The sequence below is a fragment of the Aulostomus chinensis genome, chromosome 1 (assembly GCF_037954235.1).
Source record: "Aulostomus chinensis isolate RoL2024-O1b breed Wild chromosome 1, RoL_Achi_v1.0, whole genome shotgun sequence".
Taxonomy (NCBI): Eukaryota; Metazoa; Chordata; class Actinopteri; order Syngnathiformes; family Aulostomidae; genus Aulostomus; species Aulostomus chinensis.
This window is the reverse complement of record NC_141320.1, coordinates 52921845-52943260: the sequence shown is the minus strand read 5'-3', so window position 1 is coordinate 52943260 and position 21416 is coordinate 52921845. Positions and strand designations below refer to the sequence as shown.

General features: G+C 37.4%; 1 protein-coding gene and 1 non-coding gene across 2 annotated transcripts in view; both read right to left on the bottom strand.

The window, feature by feature from the left end:
* LOC147272201 (protein NLRC3-like) overlaps positions 1-21416 on the bottom strand; it is a 109679-nt gene that overhangs the window by 81840 nt on the left and 6423 nt on the right. The window lies entirely within an intron of this gene.
* On the bottom strand, positions 21190-21261 carry trnae-uuc (transfer RNA glutamic acid (anticodon UUC)). The gene has a single exon. It is a non-coding gene; the product is annotated as a tRNA-Glu (tRNA).

The window sequence follows — 21416 nt, the reverse complement described above, 5'->3', positions numbered from 1 at the left end:
TTGTTGCATTATTTTAAGGTTCGTAGCAACTCTTACTACATTACTGTCAGCATCACTTTGAGTTTATTAGCAACTATCACTACATTACTGTTCGCATTATTTTGAGTTCATGAGCAATTCTCACGACATCACTGTAGCATTGAATTGAGTTCATTAGCAACTCTTACTAAATGACTGTCAGCATCACTTTGAGGTTGTTCGAAACTCTTACTACATTACTGTAAGCATCACTGAGTTTCTTAGCAACTTTCACTACATTACTGTTAGCATCATCTTGAGTTCATGAGCGATTCTTCCGACATCACGGTCGCAATATTTTGAGGTTCGTAGCAACTTTTACTACATTACTGTCGCATTATTTTGAGGTTTGTAGCAACACTTACTCCATGACTGTCAGCATCATTTTGAGGTTTTTCGAAAGTTTCACTCCATTACTGTTAGCATCATTTTGAGTTCATTAGCAATTCTTACTACATCACTGTCGCATCATTTTGAGATCATTAGCAATTCTTCCGACATCACTGTCGCATTATTTTGAGGTTCGTAGCAACTCTTTGTACAAGACTGTCAGCATCACTTTGAGGTTATTCGAAACGTTCACTCCATTACTGTTAGCATCATTTTGAGTTCATGAGCACTTTTTTCTAAATCACTGTCGCATCATTTTGAGATCTTTAGCAATTCTTCCGACATCACTGTCACATTATTTTGAGGTTCGTAGCAACTCTTAGTACATGACTGTCAGCATCACTTTGAGGATATTCGAAAGTTTCACTCCATTGCTGTTAGCATCATCTTGAGTTCATTCGCAATTCTTCCGACATCACTGTCGGAATATTTTAAGGTTCGTAGCAACTCTTACTACATTACTGTCAACATCACTTTGAGTTTATTAGCAACTATCACTACATTACTGTTAGCATTATTTTGAGTTTTTGAGCAATTCCCACGACATCACTGTAGCATTGAACTGAGTTCATTAGCAACTGTTACTGAATGACTGTCAGCATCACTTTGAGGTTGTTCGAAACTCTTACTACATTATTTTAAGCATCACTTAGTTTCTTAGCAACTATCACTACATTACTGTTAGCATCATCTTGAGTTCATTAGCAATTCTTCCGACATCACTGTCGCATCATTTTGAGATCATTACCAATTCTTCTGATATCACTGTCACATTATTTTGAGGTTCGTAGCAACTCTTACTACATAACTGTAAGTATCACTTTGAGGTTATTCGAAAGTTTCACTCCATTACTGTTAGCATCATTTTGAGTTCATTAGCAATTCTTACGACATCACTGTTGCTTCATTTTGAGATCATTAGCAATTCTTCCGACATCACTGTCGCAATATTTTGAGGTTCGTAGCAACTCTTACTACATTACTGCAAGCATCACTGAGTTTCTTATAAACTATCACTACATTACTGTTTGCATCATTTTGAGTTAATGAGCAATTCTCACGACATCACTGTAGCAATATTTTGAGGTTCGTAGCAACTCTTACTACATTACTGTCAGCATCACTTTGAGTTCATTAGAAACTATCACTACATTACTGTTAGCATCATTTTCAGTTAATGATTAATTCTCACGACATCACTGTAGCATTAAATTGAGTTCATTAGCAACTCTTACTAAATGACTGTCAGCATCACTTTGAGGTTGTTCGAAACTCTTACTACATTACTGTAATCATCACTGAGTTTCTTAGCAACTATCACTACATTACTGTTAGCATCATCTTGAGTTCATGAGCAATTCTTACTATATCACTGTCGCATCATTTTAAGATCTTCAGCAATTCTTCTGACATCACTGTCGCATTATTTTGAGGTTCGTAGCAACTCTTACTAAATGACTGTCAGCATCACTTTGAGGTTATTCGAAACACTTACTACATTACTGTAAGCATCACTGACTTGATTAGCAACTATCACTACATTACTGTTAGCATCATTTTGAGTTCATTAGCAATTCTTCCGACATCACTGTCGCAATATTTTGAGGTTCGTAGCAACTTTTACTACATTACTGTTGCATTATTTTGAGGTTCGTAGCAACTCTTACTACATGACTGTCAGCATCACTTTGAGGTTATTGGAAACTTTCACTCCATTACTTTTAGCATCATTTTGAGTTCATTAGCAATTCTTACTAAATCACTGTCGCATCATTTTAAGATCATTAGCAATTCTTCTGACATCACTGTCACATTATTTTGAGGTTCGTAGCAACTCTAACTACATTACTTTTGCTTTATTTAAAGGTTCGTAGCAACTCTTACTACATTACTGTCAGCATTACTTTGAGTTTATTAGCAACTATCACTACATTACTTTTAGCATCATTTTGAGTTCATGAGCAATTCTCACGACATCACTGTAGCATTGATTTGAGTTCATTAGCAACTCTTATTAAATGACTGTCAGCATCACTTTGAGGTTGTTCGAAACTCTGACTACATTACTGTCAGCATCACTGAGTTTCTTAGCAACTATCACTACATTACTGTTAGCATCATTTTGAGTTCATTGGCAATCCTTCCGACATCACTGTCCCATTATTTTGAGGTTCGTAGCAACTCTTACTACATGACTGTCAGCATCACTTTGAGGTTGTTCGAATCTCTTACTACATTACTGTAAGCATCACTGACTTGATTAGCAACTACCACTACATTACTGTTAGCATCACCTTGAGTTCATTAGCAATTCTTCCGACATCACTGTCGCAATATTTTGAGGTTCGTAGCAACTTTTACTACATTACTTTCGCATTATTTTGAGGTTCGTAGCAACTTTTACTACATTACTTTCGCATTATTTTGAGGTTCGTAGCAACTCTTACTACATGACTGTCAGCATCACTTTGAGGTTATTCGAAACACTAACTACATTACTGTAAGCATGACTGAGTTGATTAGCAACTATCACTACATTACTGTTCGCATCATTTTGAGTTCATAAGCAATTCTTCCGACATCACTGTTGCAATATTTTGAGGTTCGTAGCAACTTTTACTCCATGACTGTCGCATTATTTTGAGGTTCGTAGCAACACTTACTACATGACTGTCAGCATCACTTTGAGGTTGTTCGAAACTCTTACTACATTACTGTAAGCATCACTGACTTGATTAGCAACTACCACAACATTACTGTTAGCATCATCTTGAGTTCGATAGCAATTCTTCCGACATCACTGTCGCAATATTTTGAGGTTGGTAGCAACTTTTACTACATGACTGTCAGCATCACTTTGAGGTTATTCGAAACACTTACTACATTACTGTAAGCATCACTGACTTGATTAGCAACTATCACTACATTAATGTTAGCAATATTTTGAGTTCATTAGCAATTCTTCCGACATCACTGTCACATTATTTTGAGGTTCGTAGCAACTCTAACTACATTACTGTTGCTTTATTTAAAGGTTCGTAGCAACTCTTACTACATTACTGTCAGCATTACTTTGAGTTTATTAGCAACTATCACTACATTACTGTTAGCATCATTTTGAGTTTATGAGCAATTCTCACGACATCACTGTAGCATTGAACTGAGTTCATTCGCAACTCTTACTAAATGACTGTCAGCATCACTTTGAGGTTATTCGAAACTCTTACTACATTACTGTAAGCATCACTGAGTTTCTTAGCAACTATCACTACATTGCTGTTAGCATCATCTTGAGTTCATGAACAATTCTTCCGACATCACTGTCGCAATATTTTGAGGTTCGTAGCAACTTTTACTACATTACTTTCGCATTATTTTGAGGTTTGTAGCAACACTTACTACATGACTGTCAGCATCACTTTGAGGTTATTCGAAAGTTTGACTCCATTACTGTTAGCATCATTTTGAGTTCATTTGCAATTCTTACTACATCACTGTCGCATCATTTTGAGATCATTAGCAATTCTTCCGACATCACTGTCGCAATATTTTGAGGTTCGTAGCAACTTTACTACATTACTTTCGCATTATTTTGAGGTTTGTAGCAACACTTACTACATGTCTGTCAGCATCACTTTGAGGTTATTCGAAAGTTTCACTCCATTACTGTTAGCATCATTTTGAGTTCATTAGCAATTCTTACTACATCACTGTCGCATCATTTTGAGATCATTAGCAATTCTTCTGACATCACTGTCACATTATTTTGAGGTTCGTAGCAACTCTTAGTACATTATTGTTGCATTATTTTAAGGTTCGTAGCAACTCTTACTACATTACTGTCATCATCACTTTGAGTTTATTAGCAACTGTCACTACATTACTGTCGCATCATTTTGAGTTTATGAGCAATTCTCACGACATCACTGTAGCATTGAATTGAGTTCATTAGCAACTCTTACTAAATGACTGTCAGCATCACTTTGAGGTTGTTCGAAACTCTTCCTACATTACTGTAAGCATCACTGAGCTGATTAGCAACTATCAGTACATTACTGTTAGCATCATTTTGAGTTCATTAGCAATTCTTCCGACATCACTGTCGCAATATTTTGAGGTTCGTAGCAACTTTTACTACATTACTGTCGCATTATTTTGAGGTTCGTAGCAACACTTACTACATTACTGTCAACATCACTTTGAGTTTCTTAGCAACTATCACTACATTACTGTTAGCATCATTTTAAGTTCATTAGCAATTCTTACTACATCACTGTCACATCATTTTGAGATCATTAGCAGTTCTTCCGACATCACTGTAGCATTAAATTGAGTTCATTAGCAACTCTTACTAAATGACTGTCAGCATCACTTTGAGGTTGTTCGAAACTCTTACTACATTACTGTAAGCATCACTGAGTTTCTTAGCAACTATCCCTACATTACTGTTAGCATCATCTTGAGTTCATGAGCAATTGTTACTAAATCACCGTCGCATCATTTTACGATCTTTAGCAATTCTTCTGACATCACTGTCGCATTATTTTAAGGTTCGTAGCAACTCTTACTACATGACTGTCAGCATCACTTTGAGGTTGTTCGAAACACTTATTACATCACTGTAAGCATCACTGAGTTAATTAGCAACTACCACTACATTACTGTTAGCATCATCTTGAGTTCATTAGCAATTCTTCCGACATCACTGTCGCAATATTTTGAGGTTCGTAGCAACTTTTACTACATTACTGTCAGCATCACTTTGAGTTTATTAGAAACTATCACGACATTACTGTTAGCATCATTTTGAGTTAATGAGCAATTCTCACGACATCACTGTAGCATTAAATTGAGTTCATTAGCAACTGTTACTAAATGACTGTCAGCATCACTTTGAGGGTGTTCGAAACTCTTACTACATTACTGTAAGCATCACTGAGTTTCTTAGCAACTATCACTACATTACTGTTAGCATCATCTTGAGTTCATTAGCAATTCTTACTAAATCACTGTCGCATCATTTTAAGATCTTGAGCAATTCTTCTGACATCACTGTCGCATTATTTTGAGGTTCGTAGCAACTCTTAGTACAAGACTGTCAGCATCACTTTGAGGTTATTCGAAACGTTCAAGCCATTACTGTTCGCATCATTTTCAGTTCATGAGCAATTCTTACGACATCACTGTCGCATCATTTTGAGTTCATTAGCAATTCTTCCGACATCACTGTCGCATCATTTTGAGATCATGACCAATTCTTCTGACATCACTGTCACATTATTTTGAGGTTAGTAGCAACTCTTACTACATTATTGTTGCATTATTTTAAGGTTCCTAGCAACTCTTACTACATTACTGTCAGCTTCACTTTGAGTTTATTAGCAACTATCACTACATTACTGTTAGCATCATTTTGAGTTGTTGAGCAATTCTCAAGACATCACTGTAGCATTGAACTGAGTTCATTAGCAACTCTCACTAAATGACTGTCAGCATCACTTTGAGGTTATTCGAAACTCTTACTACATTACTGTAAGCATCACTGAGTTTCTTAGCAACTATCACTACATTGCTGTTAGCATCATCTTGAGTTCATTAGCAATTCTTCCGACATCACTGTCGCAATATTTTGAGGTTCGTAGCAACTTTTACTACATTACTTTCGCATTATTTTGAGGTTTGTAACAACACTTACTACATGACTGTCAGCATCACTTTGAGGTTATTCGAAAGTTTCACTCCATTACTGTGAGCATCATTTTGAGTTCATTAGCAATTCTTACTATATCACTGTCGCATCATTTTGAGATCATTAGCAATTCTTCCGACATCACTGTCGCAATATTTTGAGGTTCGTAACAACTTTTACTACATTACTTTCGCATTATTTTGAGGTTTTTAGCAACACTTACTACATGACTGTCAGCATCACTTTGAGGTTATTCGAAAGTTTCACTCCATTACTGTTTGCATCATTTTGAGTTCATTAGCAATTCTTACTACATCACTACATCACCTCATATTTTGAGGTTCGTAGCAACTTTTACTACATTACTGTCGCATTATTTGGAGGTTCGTAGCAACACTTACTACATAACTGTCAGCATCACTTTGAGGTTATTCGAAAGTTTCACTCCATTATTGTTAGCATCATTTTGAGTTCATTTGCAATTCTTCCGACATCACTGTCGCAATATTTTGACGTTCGTAGCAACTCTTTCTACATTACTGCAAGCATCACTGAGTTTCTTCGCAACCATCACTACATTACTGTTAGCATCATTTTAAGTTCATTAGCAATTCTTACTACATCACTGTCACATCATTTTGAGATCATTAGCAGTTCTTCCGACATCACTGTCGCAATATTTTGAGGTTCGTAGCAACTCTTACTACATTACTGTCAGCATCACTTTGAGTTAATGAGCAATTCTCACGACATCACTGTAGCATTAAATTGAGTTCATTAGCAACTGTTACTAAATGACTGTCAGCATCACTTTGAGGTTGTTTGAAACTCTTACTACATTACTGTAAGCATCACTGAGTTTCTTAGCAACTATCACTACATTACTGTTAGCATCATCTTGAGTTCATTAGCAATTCTTACTAAATCACTGTCGCATCATTTTAAGATCTTTAGCAATTCTTCTGACATCACTGTCGCATTATTTTGAGGTTCGTAGCAACTCTTACTACATGACTGTCAGCATCACTTTGAGGTTATTCGAAACACTTACTACATTACTGTAAGCATCACTGACTTGATTCGCAACTATCACTACATTACTGTTAGCATCATTTTGAGTTCATTAGCAATTCTTCTGACATCACTGTCGCAATATTTTGAGGTTCGTAGCAACTTTTACTACATTACTGTCGCATTGTTTTGAGGTTCGTAGCAACTCTCACTACATGACTGTCAGCATCACTTTGAGGTTATTGGAAACTTTCACTCCATTACTTTTAGCATCATTTTGAGTTCATGAGCAATTCTTACTACATCACTGTCGCATCATTTTGAGATCATGAGCAATTCTTCTGACATCACTGTCACATTATTTTGAGGTTCGTAGCAACTCTAACTACATTACTGTTGCTTTATTTAAAGGTTCGTAGCAACTCTTACTACATTACTGTCAGCATTACTTTGATTTTATTAGCAATTCTCACGACATCACTGTCCCATTATTTTAAGGTTCGTAGCAACTCTTACTACATGACTGTCAGCATCACTTTGAGGTTGTTCGAAACTCTTACTACATTACTGTTAGCATCACTGACTTGATTAGCAACTACCACTACATTACTCTTAGCATCATCTTGAGTTCATTAGCAATTCTTCCGACATCACTGTCGCAATATTTTGAGGTTCGTAGCAACTTTTCCTACATTACTTTCGCGTTATTTTGAGGTTCGTATAAACTCCTACTACATGACTGTCAGCATCACTTTGAGGTTATTTGAAAGTTTCACTGCATTACTGTTAGCATCACTGACTTGATTAGCAACTACCACTACATTACTGTTTGCATCATTTTGAGTTCATGAGCAATTCTTCTGACATCACTGTCACATTATTTTGAGGTTCGTAGCAACTCTTAGTACGTGACTGTCAGCATCACTTTGAGGTTATTCGAAACGTTCACTCCATTACTGTTAGCATCATTTTGAGTTCATTAGCAATTCTTACTAAATCACTGTCGCATCATTTTGAGATCATTAGCAATTCTTCTGACATCACTGTCACATTATTTTGAGGTTCGTAGCAACTCTTACTACATTATTGTTGCATTATTTTAAGGTTCGTAGCAACTCTTACTACATTACTGTCAGCATCACTTTGAGTTTATTAGCAACTATCACTACATTACTGTGAGCATCATTTTGAGTTCATGAGCAATTCTCACGACATCACTGTAGCATTGAATTGAGTTCATTAGCAACTCTTACTAAATGACTGTCAGCATCACTTTGAGGTTGTTCGAAACTCTGACTACATTACTGTAAGCATCACTGAGTTTCTTAGCAACTATCACTACATGACTGTTAGCATCATCTTGAGTTCATTAGCAATTCTTTCGACATCACTGTCGTATTTATTTTTAGGTTCGTAGCAACTTTAACTACATTACTGTCTTATTATTTTGAGGTTCGTAGCAACTCTTAGTACATGACTGTCAGCATCACTTTGAGGTTGTTCGAAACTCTTACTACATTACTGTAAGCATCACTGAGTTTCTTAGCAACTATCACTACCTTACTGTTAGCATCTTCTTGAGTTCATTAGCAATTCTTCCGACATCACTGTCGCAATATTTTGACGTTCGTAGCAACTCTTACTACATGACTGTCAGCATCACTTTGAGGTTATTCGAAACACTCACTACATTACTGTAAGCATCACTGAGTTGATTAGCAAGTATCACTACATTACTGTTAGCATCATTTTGAGTTCATTAGCAATTCTTCCGACATCACTGTCGCAATATTTTGAGGTTCGTAGCAACACTTACTACATGACTGTCAGCATCACTTTGAGGTTATTCGAAAGTTTCACTCCATTACTGTTAGCATCATTTTGAGTTCATTAGCAATTCTTTCTACATCACTGTCGCATCATTTTGAGACCATTAGCAATTCTTCCGACATCACTGTCGCAATATTTTGAGGTTCGTAGCAACTCTTAATACATTACTGTTGCATTATTTTGAGGTTCGTAGCAACTCTTACTACATTAATGTTGCATTATTTTGAGGTTCGTAGCAACTCTTACTACATTACTGTCAGCATCACTTTGAGTTTATTAGCAACTATCACTACATTACTGTTAGCATCATTTTGAGTTGTTGAGAAATTCTCACGACATCACTGTAGCATTAAATTGAGTTCATTAGCAACTCTTACTAAAAGGCTGTCAGCATCACTTTGAGGTTATTCGAAAGTTTCACTCCATTACTGTTAGCATCATCTTGAGTTCATTAGCAATTCTTCCGACATCACTGTCGCAATATTTTGAGGTTCGTAGCAACTTTTACTACATTACTGTCGCATTATTTTTAGATTCGTAGCAACTCTTAGTACATGACTGTCAGCATGACTTTGAGGTTATTCGAAACTTTCACTCCATCACTGTCGCATCATTTTTAGATCTTTAGCAATTCTTCCGACATCACTGTAGTATTATTTTGTGGTAAGTAGCAACTCTTACTACATGACTGTCAGCATCACTTTGAGGTTGTTCGAAACACCTACTACATTTCTGTCAGCATCACTCTGAGATCATGAGCAACTATCACTACATTACTTTTAGCATCATTTTGAGTTTATTAGCAATTCTTACTCCATCACTGTCGCATTATTTACGTTCGAAGCAACTCTCACTACATGACTGTCAGCATCACTGATTTTATTAGCAACTATCACTACATTACTCTTAGCATCATTTTGAGTTCATTAGCAATTCTTATGACATCACTGTAGCATCATTTTGAGATCATTAGCAATTCTTCCGACATTACTTTCGCATTATTTTGAGTTCATTAGCAATTCCTACGACATCACTGTAGCATTATTTTGAGGTTATTAGTAACTCTTACTACATTACTGTCAGCATCACTGAGTTTATTAGCAACTCTCACTACATTACTGTTAGCATCATTTTGAGTTCATCAGCAATTCTTCCGACATCACTGTCGCAATATTTTGAGGTTCGTAGCAACACTTACTACATGACTGTCAGCATCACTTTGAGGTTATTCAAAAGTTTCACTCCATTACTGTTAACATCATTTTGAGTTCATTAGCAATTCTTACTACATCACTGTCGCATCATTTTGAGACCATTAGCAATTCTTCCGACATCACTGTCGCAATATTTTGAGGTTCGTAGCAACTCTTACTACATTACTGTTGCATTATTTTGAGGTTCGTAGCAACTCTTACTACATTACTGTCAGCATCACTTTGAGTTTATTAGCAACTATCACTACATTACTGTTAGCATCATTTTGAGTTGTTGAGAAATTCTCACGACATCACTGTAGCATTAAATTGAGTTCATTAGCAACTCTTACTAAAAGGCTGTCAGCATCACTTTGAGGTTATTCGAAAGTTTCACTCCATTACTGTTAGCATCATCTTGAGTTCATTAGCAATTCTTTCGACATCACTGTCGTATTTATTTTTAGGTTCGTAGCAACTTTAACTACATTAATGTCGCATTATTTTGAGGTTCGTAGCAACTCTTAGTACATGACTGTCAGCATCACTTTGAGGTTATTCGAAACGTTCACTCCATTACTGTTAGCATCATTTTGAGTTCATTAGCAATTCTTACTAAATCACTGTCGCATCATTTTGAGATCATTAGCAATTCTTCCGACATCACTGTAGTATTATTTTGTGGTAAGTAGCAACTCTTACTACATGACTGTCAGCATCACTTTGAGGTTGTTCGAAACACTTTCTACATTTCTGTCAGCATCACTTTGAGATCATGAGCAACTATCACTACATTACTTTTAGCATCATTTTGAGTTTATTAGCAATTCTTACTCCATCACTGTCGCAACATTTTGAGATCATTATCAATTCTTCCAACATCACTGTCGCATTATTTACGTTCGAAGCAACTCTCACTACATGACTGTCAGCATCACTGATTTTATTTGCAACTATCACTACATTACTCTTAGCATCATTTTGAGTTCATTAGCAATTCTTATGACATCACTGTAGCATCATTTTGAGATCATTAGCAATTCTTCCGACATTACTTTCGCATTATTTTGAGGTTCGTAGCAACTCTTACTACATTACTGTTGCATTATTTTGAGGTTTGTAGCAACTCTTACTACATTACTGTCAGCATCACTTTGAGTTTATTAGCAACTATCACTACATTACTGTTAGCATCATTTTGAGTTGTTGAGAAATTCTCACGACATCACTGTAGCATTAAATTGAGTTCATTAGCAACTCTTACTAAAAGGCTGTCAGCATCACTTTGAGGTTATTCGAAAGTTTCACTCCATTACTGTTAGCATCATCTTGAGTTCATTAGCAATTCTTTCGACATCACTGTCGTATTTATTTTTAGGTTCGTAGCAACTTTAACTACATTACTGTCGCATTATTTTGAGGTTCGTAGCAACTCTTAGTACATGACTGTCAGCATCACTTTGAGGTTATTCGAAACGTTCACTCCATTACTGTTAGCATCATTTTGAGTTCATTAGCAATTCTTACTAAATCACTGTCGCATCATTTTGAGATCATTAGCAATTCTTCTGACATCACTGTCAAATTATTTTGAGGTTCGTAGCAAGTCTTACTACATTATTGTTGCATTATTTTAAGGTTCGTAGCAACTCTTACTACATTACTGTAAGCATCACTGAGTTTCTTAGCAACTATCACTACATGACTGTTAGCATCATCTTGAGTTCATTAGCAATTCTTCCGACATCACTGTCGTATTTATTTTTAGGTTCGTAGCAACTTTAACTACATTACTGTCTTATTATTTTGAGGTTCGTAGCAACTCTTAGTACATGACTGTCAGCATCACTTTGAGGTTGTTCGAAACTCTTACTACAATACTGTAAGCATCACTGAGTTTCTTAGCAACTATCACTACCTTACTGTTAGCATCATCTTGAGTTCATTAGCAATTCTTCCGACATCACTGTCGCAATATTTTGAGGTTCGTAGCAACTCTTACTACATGACTGTCAGCATCACTTTGAGGTTATTCGAAACACTCACTACATTACTGTAAGCATCACTGAGTTGATTAGCAAGTATCACTACATTACTGTTAGCATCAGTTTGAGTTCATTAGCAATTCTTCCGACATCACTGTCGCAATATTTTGAGGTTCGTCGCAACACTTACTACATGACTGTCAGCATCACTTTGAGGTTATTCGAAAGTTTCACTCCATTACTGTTAGCATCATTTTGAGTTCATTAGCAATTCTTTCTACATCACTGTCGCATCATTTTGAGACCATTAGCAATTCTTCCGACATCACTGTCGCAATATTTTGAGGTTCGTAGCAACTCTTACTACATTACTGTTGCATTATTTTGAGGTTCGTAGCAACTCTTACTACATTACTGTTGCATTATTTTGAGGTTCGTAGCAACTCTTACTACATTACTTTCAGCATCACTTTGAGTTTTTTAGCAACTATCACTACATTACTGTTAGCATCATTTTGAGTTGTTGAGCAATTCTCACGACATCACTGTAGCATTAAATTGAGTTCATTAGCAACTCTTACTAAAAGGCTGTCAACATCACTTTGAGGTTATTCGAAAGTTTCACTCCATTACTGTTAGCATCATCTTGAGTTCATTAGCAATTCTTCCGACATCACTGTCGCAATATTTTGAGGTTCGTAGCAACTTTTACTACATTACTGTCGCATTATTTTTAGATTCGTAGCAACTCTTAGTACATGACTGTCAGCATGACTTTGAGGTTATTCGAAACTTTCACTCCATCACTGTCGCATCATTTTGAGATCTTTAGCAATTCTTCCGACATCACTGTAGTATTATTTTGTGGTAAGTAGCAACTCTTACTACATGACTGTCAGCATCACTTTGAGGTTGTTCGAAACACTTACTACATTTCTGTCAGCATCACTTTGAGATCATGAGCAACTATCACTACATTACTGTTAGCATCATTTTGAGTTTATTAGCAATTCTTACTCCATCACTGTCGCAACATTTTGAGATCATTAGCAATTCTTCCAACATCACTGTCGCATTATTTACGTTCGAAGCAACTCTCACTACATGACTGTCAGCATCACTGATTTTATTAGCAACTATCACTACATTACTCTTAGCATCATTTTGAGTTCATTAGCAATTCTTATGACATCACTGTAGCATCATTTTGAGATCATTAGCAATTCTTCCGACATTACTTTCGCATTATTTTGAGTTCATTAGCAATTCCTACGACATCACTGTAGCATTATTTTGAGGTTATTAGTAACTCTTACTACATTACTGTCAGCATCACTGAGTTTATTAGCAACTCTCACTACATTACTGTTAGCATCATTTTGAGTTCATTAGCAATTCTTCCGACATCACTGTCGCAATATTTTGAGGTTCGTAGCAACACTTACTACATGACTGTCAGCATCACTTTGAGGTTATTCGAAAGTTTCACTCCATTACTGTTAGCATCATTTTGAGTTCATTAGCAATTCTTCCGACATCACTGTCGCAATATTTTGAGGTTCGTAGCAACTCTTACTACATTACTGTTGCATTATTTTGAGGTTCGTAGCAACTCTTACTACATTACTGTTGCATTATTTTGAGGTTCGTAGCAACTCTGACTACATTACTGTCAGCATCACTTTGAGTTTATTAGCAACTATCACTACATTACTGTGAGCATCATTTTGAGTTGTTGAGAAATTCTCACGACATCACTGTAGCATTAAATTGAGTTCATTAGCAACTCTTACTAAAAGGCTGTCAGCATCACTTTGAGGTTATTCGAAAGTTTCACTCCATTACTGTTAGCATCATCTTGAGTTCATTAGCAATTCTTCCGACATCACTGTCGCAATATTTTGAGGTTCGTAGCAACTTTTACTACATTACTGTCGCATTATTTTTAGATTCGTAGCAACTCTTAGTACCTGACTGTCAGCATGACTTTGAGGTTATTCGAAACTTTCACTCCATCACTGTTGCATCATCTTGAGTTCATTAGCAATTCTTTCGACATCACTGTCGTATTTATTTTTAGGTTCGTAGCAACTTTAACTACATTACTGTCGCATTATTTTTCGGTTCGTAGCAACTCTTAGTACATGACTGTCAGCATCACTTTGAGGTTATTCGAAACGTTCACTCCATTACTGTTAGCATCATTTTGAGTTCATTAGCAATTCTTACTAAATCACTGTCGCATCATTTTGAGATCATTAGCAATTCTTCTGACATCACTGTCACATTATTTTGAGGTTCGTAGCAACTCTTACTACATTACTGTTGCATTATTTTAAGGTTCGTAGCAACTCTTACTACATTACTGTAAGCATCACTGAGTTTCTTAGCAACTATCACTACATGACTGTTAGCATCATCTTGAGTTCATTAGCAATTCCTACGACATCACTGTCGTATTTATTTTTAGGTTCGTAGCAACTTTAACTACATTACTGTCTTATTATTTTGAGGTTCGTAGCAACTCTTAGTACATGACTGTCAGCATCACTTTGAGGTTGTTCGAAACTCTTACTACATTACTGTAAGCATCACTGAGTTTCTTAGCAACTATCACTACCTTACTGTTAGCATCATCTTGAGTTCATTAGCAATTCTTCCGACATCACTGTCGCAATATTTTGAGGTTCGTAGCAACTCTTACTACATGACTGTCAGCATCACTTTGAGGTTATTCGAAACACTCACTACATTACTGTAAGCATCACTGAGTTGATTAGCAAGTATCACTACATTACTGTTAGCATCATTTTGAGTTCATTAGCAATTCTTCCGACATCACTGTCGCAATATTTTGAGGTTCGTAGCAACTCTTACTACATGACTGTCAGCATCACTTTGAGGTTATTCGAAAGTTTCACTCCATTACTGTTAGCATCATTTTGAGTTCATTAGCAATTCTTTCTACATCACTGTCGCATCATTTTGAGACCATTAGCAATTCTTCCGACATCACTGTCGCAATATTTTGAGGTTCGTAGCAACTCTTACTACATTACTGTTGCATTATTTTGAGGTTCGTAGCAACTCTTACTACATTACTGTTGCATTATTTTGAGGTTCGTAGCAACTCTTACTACATTACTGTCAGCATCACTTTGAGTTTATTAGCAACTATCACTACATTACTGTTAGCATCATTTTGAGTTGTTGAGAAATTCTCACGACATCACTGTAGCATTAAATTGAGTTCATTAGCAACTCTTACTAAAAGGCTGTCAGCATCACTTTGAGGTTATTCGAAAGTTTCACTCCATTACTGTTAGCATCATCTTGAGTTCATTGGCAATTCTTCCGACATCACTGTCGCAATATTTTGAGGTTCGTAGCAACTTTTACTACATTACTGTCGCATTATTTTTAGATTCGTAGCAACTCTTAGTACATGACTGTCAGCATGACTTTGAGGTTATTCGAAACTTTCACTCCATCACTGTCGCATCATTTTGAGATCTTTAGCAATTCTTCCGACATCACTGTAGTATTATTTTGTGGTAAGTTGCAACTCTTACTACATGACTGTCAGCATCACTTTGAGGTTGTTCGAAACACTTACTACATTTCTGTCAGCATCACTTTGAGATCATGAGCAACTATCACTACATTACTGTTAGCATCATTTTGAGTTTATTAGCAATTCTTACTCCATCACTGTCGCAACATTTTGAGATCATTAGCAATTCTTCCAACATCACTGTCGCATTATTTACGTTCGAAGCAACTCTCACTACATGACTGTCAGCATCACTGATTTTATTAGCAACTATCACTACATTACTCTTAGCATCATTTTGAGTTCATTAGCAATTCTTATGACATCACTGTAGCATCATTTTGAGATCATTAGCAATTCTTCCGACATTACTTTCGCATTATTTTGAGTTCATTAGCAATTCCTACGACATCACTGTAGCATTATTTTGAGGTTATTAGTAACTCTTACTACATTACTGTCAGCATCACTGAGTTTATTAGCAACTCTCACTACATTACTGTTAGCATCATTTTGAGTTCATTAGCAATTCTTCCGACATCACTGTCGCAATATTTTGAGGTTCGTAGCAACACTTACTACATGACTGTCAGCATCACTTTGAGGTTATTCGAAAGTTTCACTCCATTACTGTTAGCATCATCTTGAGTTCATTAGCAATTCTTCCGACATCACTGTCGCAATATTTTGAGGTTCGTAGCAACTCTTACTACATTACTGTTGCATTATTTTGAGGTTCGTAGCAACTCTTACTTCATTACTGTCAGCATCACTTTGAGTTTATTAGCAACTATCACTACATTACTGTTAGCATCATTTTGAGTTGTTGAGAAATTCTCACGACATCACTGTAGCATTAAATTGAGTTCATTAGCAACTCTTACTAAAAGGCTTTCAGCATCACTTTGAGGTTATTCGAAAGTTTCACTCCATTACTGTTAGCATCATCTTGAGTTCATTAGCAATTCTTCCGACATCACTGTCGCAATATTTTGAGGTTCATAGCAACTTTTACTACATTACTGTCGCATTATTTTTAGATTCGTAGCAACTCTTAGTACATGACTGTCAGCATGACTTTGAGGTTATTCGAAACTTTCACTCCATCACTGTCGCATCATTTTGAGATCTTTAGCAATTCTTCCGACATCACTGTAGTATTATTTTGTGGTAAGTAGCAACTCTTACTACATGACTGTCAGCATCACTTATAGGTTGTTCGAAACACTTACTACATTTCTGTCAGCATCACTTTGAGATCATGAGCAACTATCACTACATTACTGTGAGCATCATTTTGAGTTTATTCGCAATTCTTACTCCATCACTGTCGCAACATTTTGAGATCATTAGCAATTCTTCCAACATCACTGTCGCATTATTTACGTTCGAAGCAACTCTCACTACATGACTGTCAGCATCACTGATTTTATTAGCAACTATCACTACATTACTCTTAGCATCATTTTGAGTTCATTAGCAATTCTTATGACATCACTGTAGCATCATTTTGAGATCATTAGCAATTCTTCCGACATTACTTTCGCATTATTTTGAGTTCATTAGCAATTCCTACGACATCACTGTAGCATTATTTTGAGGTTATTAGTAACTCTTACTACATTACTGTCAGCATCACTGAGTTTATTAGCAACTCTCACTACATTACTGTTAGCATCATTTTGAGTTCATTAGCAATTCTTCCGACATCACTGTCGCAATATTTTGAGTTTCGTAGCAACACTTACTACATGACTGTCAACATCACTTTGAGGTTATTCGAAAGTTTCACTCCATTACTGTTAGCATCATTTTGAGTTCATTAGCAATTCTTACTACATCACTGTCGCATCATTTTGAGATCATTAGCAATTCTTCCGACATCACTGTCGCAATATTTTGAGGTTCGTAGCAACTCTTACTACATTACTGTCAGCATCACTTTGAGTTTATTAGCAACTATCACTACATTACTGTTAGCATAATTTTGAGTTGTTGAGCAATTCTCACAACATCACTGTAGCATTAAATTGAGTTCATTAGCAACTCTTACTAAATGACTGTCGCATTTTTTGGAGGTTCGTAGCAACTGTTACTACATCACTGTCAGCATTACTTTGAGGTTATTCGAAACTTTCACTACATTACTGTTCGCATCATTTTGAGTTCATTAGCAATTCTTCCGACATCACTGTATCATTATTTTGTGGTTAGTAGCAACTCTTACCACATGACTGTCAGCATCACTTTGAGGTTGTTCGAAACTTTCACTTCATTACTGAAAGAATCACTGAGTTTATTAGCAACTATCACTACATTACTTTTAGCATCATTTTGAGTTCATTAGTAATTCTTACTACATCACTGTCGCATCATTTTGAGATCATTGGCAATGTTTCCAACATCACTGTCGCATTATTTTGAGGTTCGTAGCAACTCTTACTACATCACTGTCAGCATTACTTTGAGGTTATTCGAAACTTTCACTACATTACTTTTAGCATCATTTTGAGTTCATTAGCAATTTTTACAACATCATTGTAGCATTATTTTGAGTTCATTAGCAACTCTTTCTCCATTACTGTCGCATCATTTTGAGATCATGAGCAATTCTTCCGACATCACTGTTTTGAGGTTTTGAGGTACCTTTGTTTGTAACCTCGTCCCCACTGATCCTGGATCTGCTCGAGGTTCCTGCCTGTTAAAAGGAAGGTTTTTATCACCACTGTTGCAGGATGTGCTGCTGATGGAGAATTGTTGGCTATAAACTCATTGAACTCACTCCAAGTCAATAGTTTTGAGCAAACTCACGACTCCTGATGTTTAACTCAATTGTTTGTTAAACACAGAGATCCAGGTGTAGTCCCTCTATGTTCATCCACTAAACTAGAATAGAGTTCTCCTCTTTCCATGGTGGAACAAAGAAGGGGGTGGGTCAATAAGAATATGATCTTTGGACGTTACAGCATCTAAAGACTCAAATCCATATTTCAGGATACATATTTGAGAGGGAGGAAACAGTGATGGGAGGCTGGAGGCTTGAAGGGCTTGATTTTTAGCGGCCAGTGAAGCCACCTTTTGCTGGCTGAGTTCCAGAGACTCATGGAGGCTCTTTGTGGAGGATTTCCACGAGAGAGTCCAGCATCGAAACTTGTTAGTTTCCTGTCAACTGAGTCCAGGATGTCCCCGAGGTCCTTATTGGGTGATGAGGGTGCGCTGGACGGTCGGCTTCTTTTGGGAAGTGGGGTCACCACGTTACCGGTCCTCCCCATGACGGGTCGGTGGCAGCACTCGTCTACGTTCTCCTGCAGACTTTCTGCGGTTCCTTCTTCCAGATTTTATTGATGAGGATTGTTGTGGATGAGAGAATTGAAAATTCTTACTGCAGTTTGAGGTTTTGATGATTCAAACTGTGTAGATTGGCGTTAAGAAGTTAGCTAGTTTGGATAAATTCAGGTGTGAGCCACCACACTGAATCAGGCACAGGTAGGACGTTCACCCTGACATAGAACATCAACAGTTTAACGTTGCTGGCAGGACTCCAACCTGAGCAGGGACACCCCAATGGATTTCTAGTCCATCGCCTTCACCACTCAGCCACAACGACCACATTCACACACACATTTGAAGAGGATGGATATTCACAAAATGATCTTAATTTCTGTCACAAGCCCATTTGTGTGAGGTCCTATTTTCTCTTTTTCAGCATTCCTTTGTTTCCAGGTCTCTAATAAGTGCAGAATTACAAAGACAAGCAAGCTGGATCCATCCTGGGCAGGTGATATGAGCCATTGACCACTGGCCAGAGACCCTGGCACAGACGTTGGGGGTGGTGAGAGAGAGCATTTCTACAATTATATTCTACATTTATAGAAGTCTACAATCCTACAATTTCATTGAGCAGACGCTTTTGTCCACAGCCACGTACGTACATCACATGTATAGAATATATATGTTCCTCTTTCATCTACTGATTAACCACTAAATGCAGTCAAATGCCAGTAAATTCTGAGCATTTATTCATTATTCATGATTATTCATTATTTTTGAATCCATTTTCACTGTCACTCTTCTGTTCATTTTCAGTTTGATTCATAAAAATGAACAAACTTTGACGTGTTTTCTTCTCTTGTGTGTCAACAACTTTGGATTGAATCTCCTGACAAACAGACCACATGACCAGGAGGAAGTGTTGTTGGTGAGTTTGGCCCCTGAGCTCAAGACAGTTGGGACCAATAAAGGACAGCTTCCAATGCAGCTGTGAAGCCTCGTTGTCAGCTGGGAGGAACGACAGGTGTCTCCCTCTAGTGGCTCCTCACAGCAACACCAGCCTCATTTCATTCACATGCATCCACCACCTCACTACCAAAGGCCAGTTGGGCCTCCACAGACAGGAGAGTTTCAAGTGTTGGACAAAGGTCTTTAAGATGTTCTTATTAATTCTATAACATCTGAGATTAAAATCTATGGAATTACAACCAACAAGCAGCCAAACACCTGATCAGATGCTCCTTCATGAGGCTGAGAAGAATCAATCTAAACTGGGATGAAGAAAATTAACTGAGAGGAGAAACCTCCTGATTGGATGACATGGACCCACCTGATCCATGTCAGCCTTGTTGGAGCAGAAAGAGGTGGATCAGAGGAATCAGTGGATCAAGACTCAGGTGGCAGATGAAGAATCTCTTTATTCACAATGGAGTCAGAGAAATCTTCCAACGTGAGAGAACGTGACAGACCATTTTATACTGAAGACAGGCTGTGTGTGTGTGTGTGTGTGCGTGTGCGTGTGTGTGTGTGTGTGTGTGTGTGTGTGTGTGTGTGTGTGTGTGTGTGTGTTTATGTGCAGACTTTTCCCTGGAACAACGTTTTTTATTTGAAGCAAGAAAGCAAGAGCCTCCAGATCAAAGTCAGAATTGATGATGATGTCATCAGGGCTTTGATAGTGTATTTATTTGTACCTAGAATTCTGTCTTTGATCTCAGGAGGATGTGAGAGAAACTCAACTTTAAAAAGTATATGAGAGCATTCAGCTTGGTTAGAAAACATTTTGACTGTTCAACAGTAGAGTTTGTTAGAAACAGTTTACAACACTCAGAATTAAATTGAAGATACAAAAACCTTCCACACTTAAATCCTGTCTCTAACTTCAAACTGGGGATGAACATTTTTATAATCAATCTGTCTCTATGTGATGGCCCTGCCATGGACTGGTGACCTGTCCAGGATAATCCCCGCCCCTCACCTGAGGGATAGGCTCCACCCCCACAAACCATTGCAGATCATCAATAACCAAAGCTACTAAGGAGGATTACAGAGTTTGGGAGTCAGTGACTTAATAGAGTCTAACAAAGGGTTGGACCTGAATGAGACAGTCACCCTTCAACATGGGGCCATGGCAGAGTGAACCAAGAACACTACAATGGGGGTGAGAGTGGAGCCATGATGGACTCACAGTTCATCACCTCCACCATCATGTGGACCACCTGATCACCTCTCCCTCAACCTCTAAATAACTCATTCCCTGACCGGGAATCGAACCCGGGCCGCGGCGGTGAAAGCGCCGAATCCTAGCCACTAGACCATCAGGGACCACACTGAGCTCTCCAACAACAGAGACTATAGACAATGACTCAAGAACACAGGACTCTGTGGTCTCAGCTTGAGATGCAGAAGGTCCACCAAGACCACCAGACACCTCAGCCCCCTAAAGACAGTCCACCCCCAGGATCCTGCCCCCTCTGCTC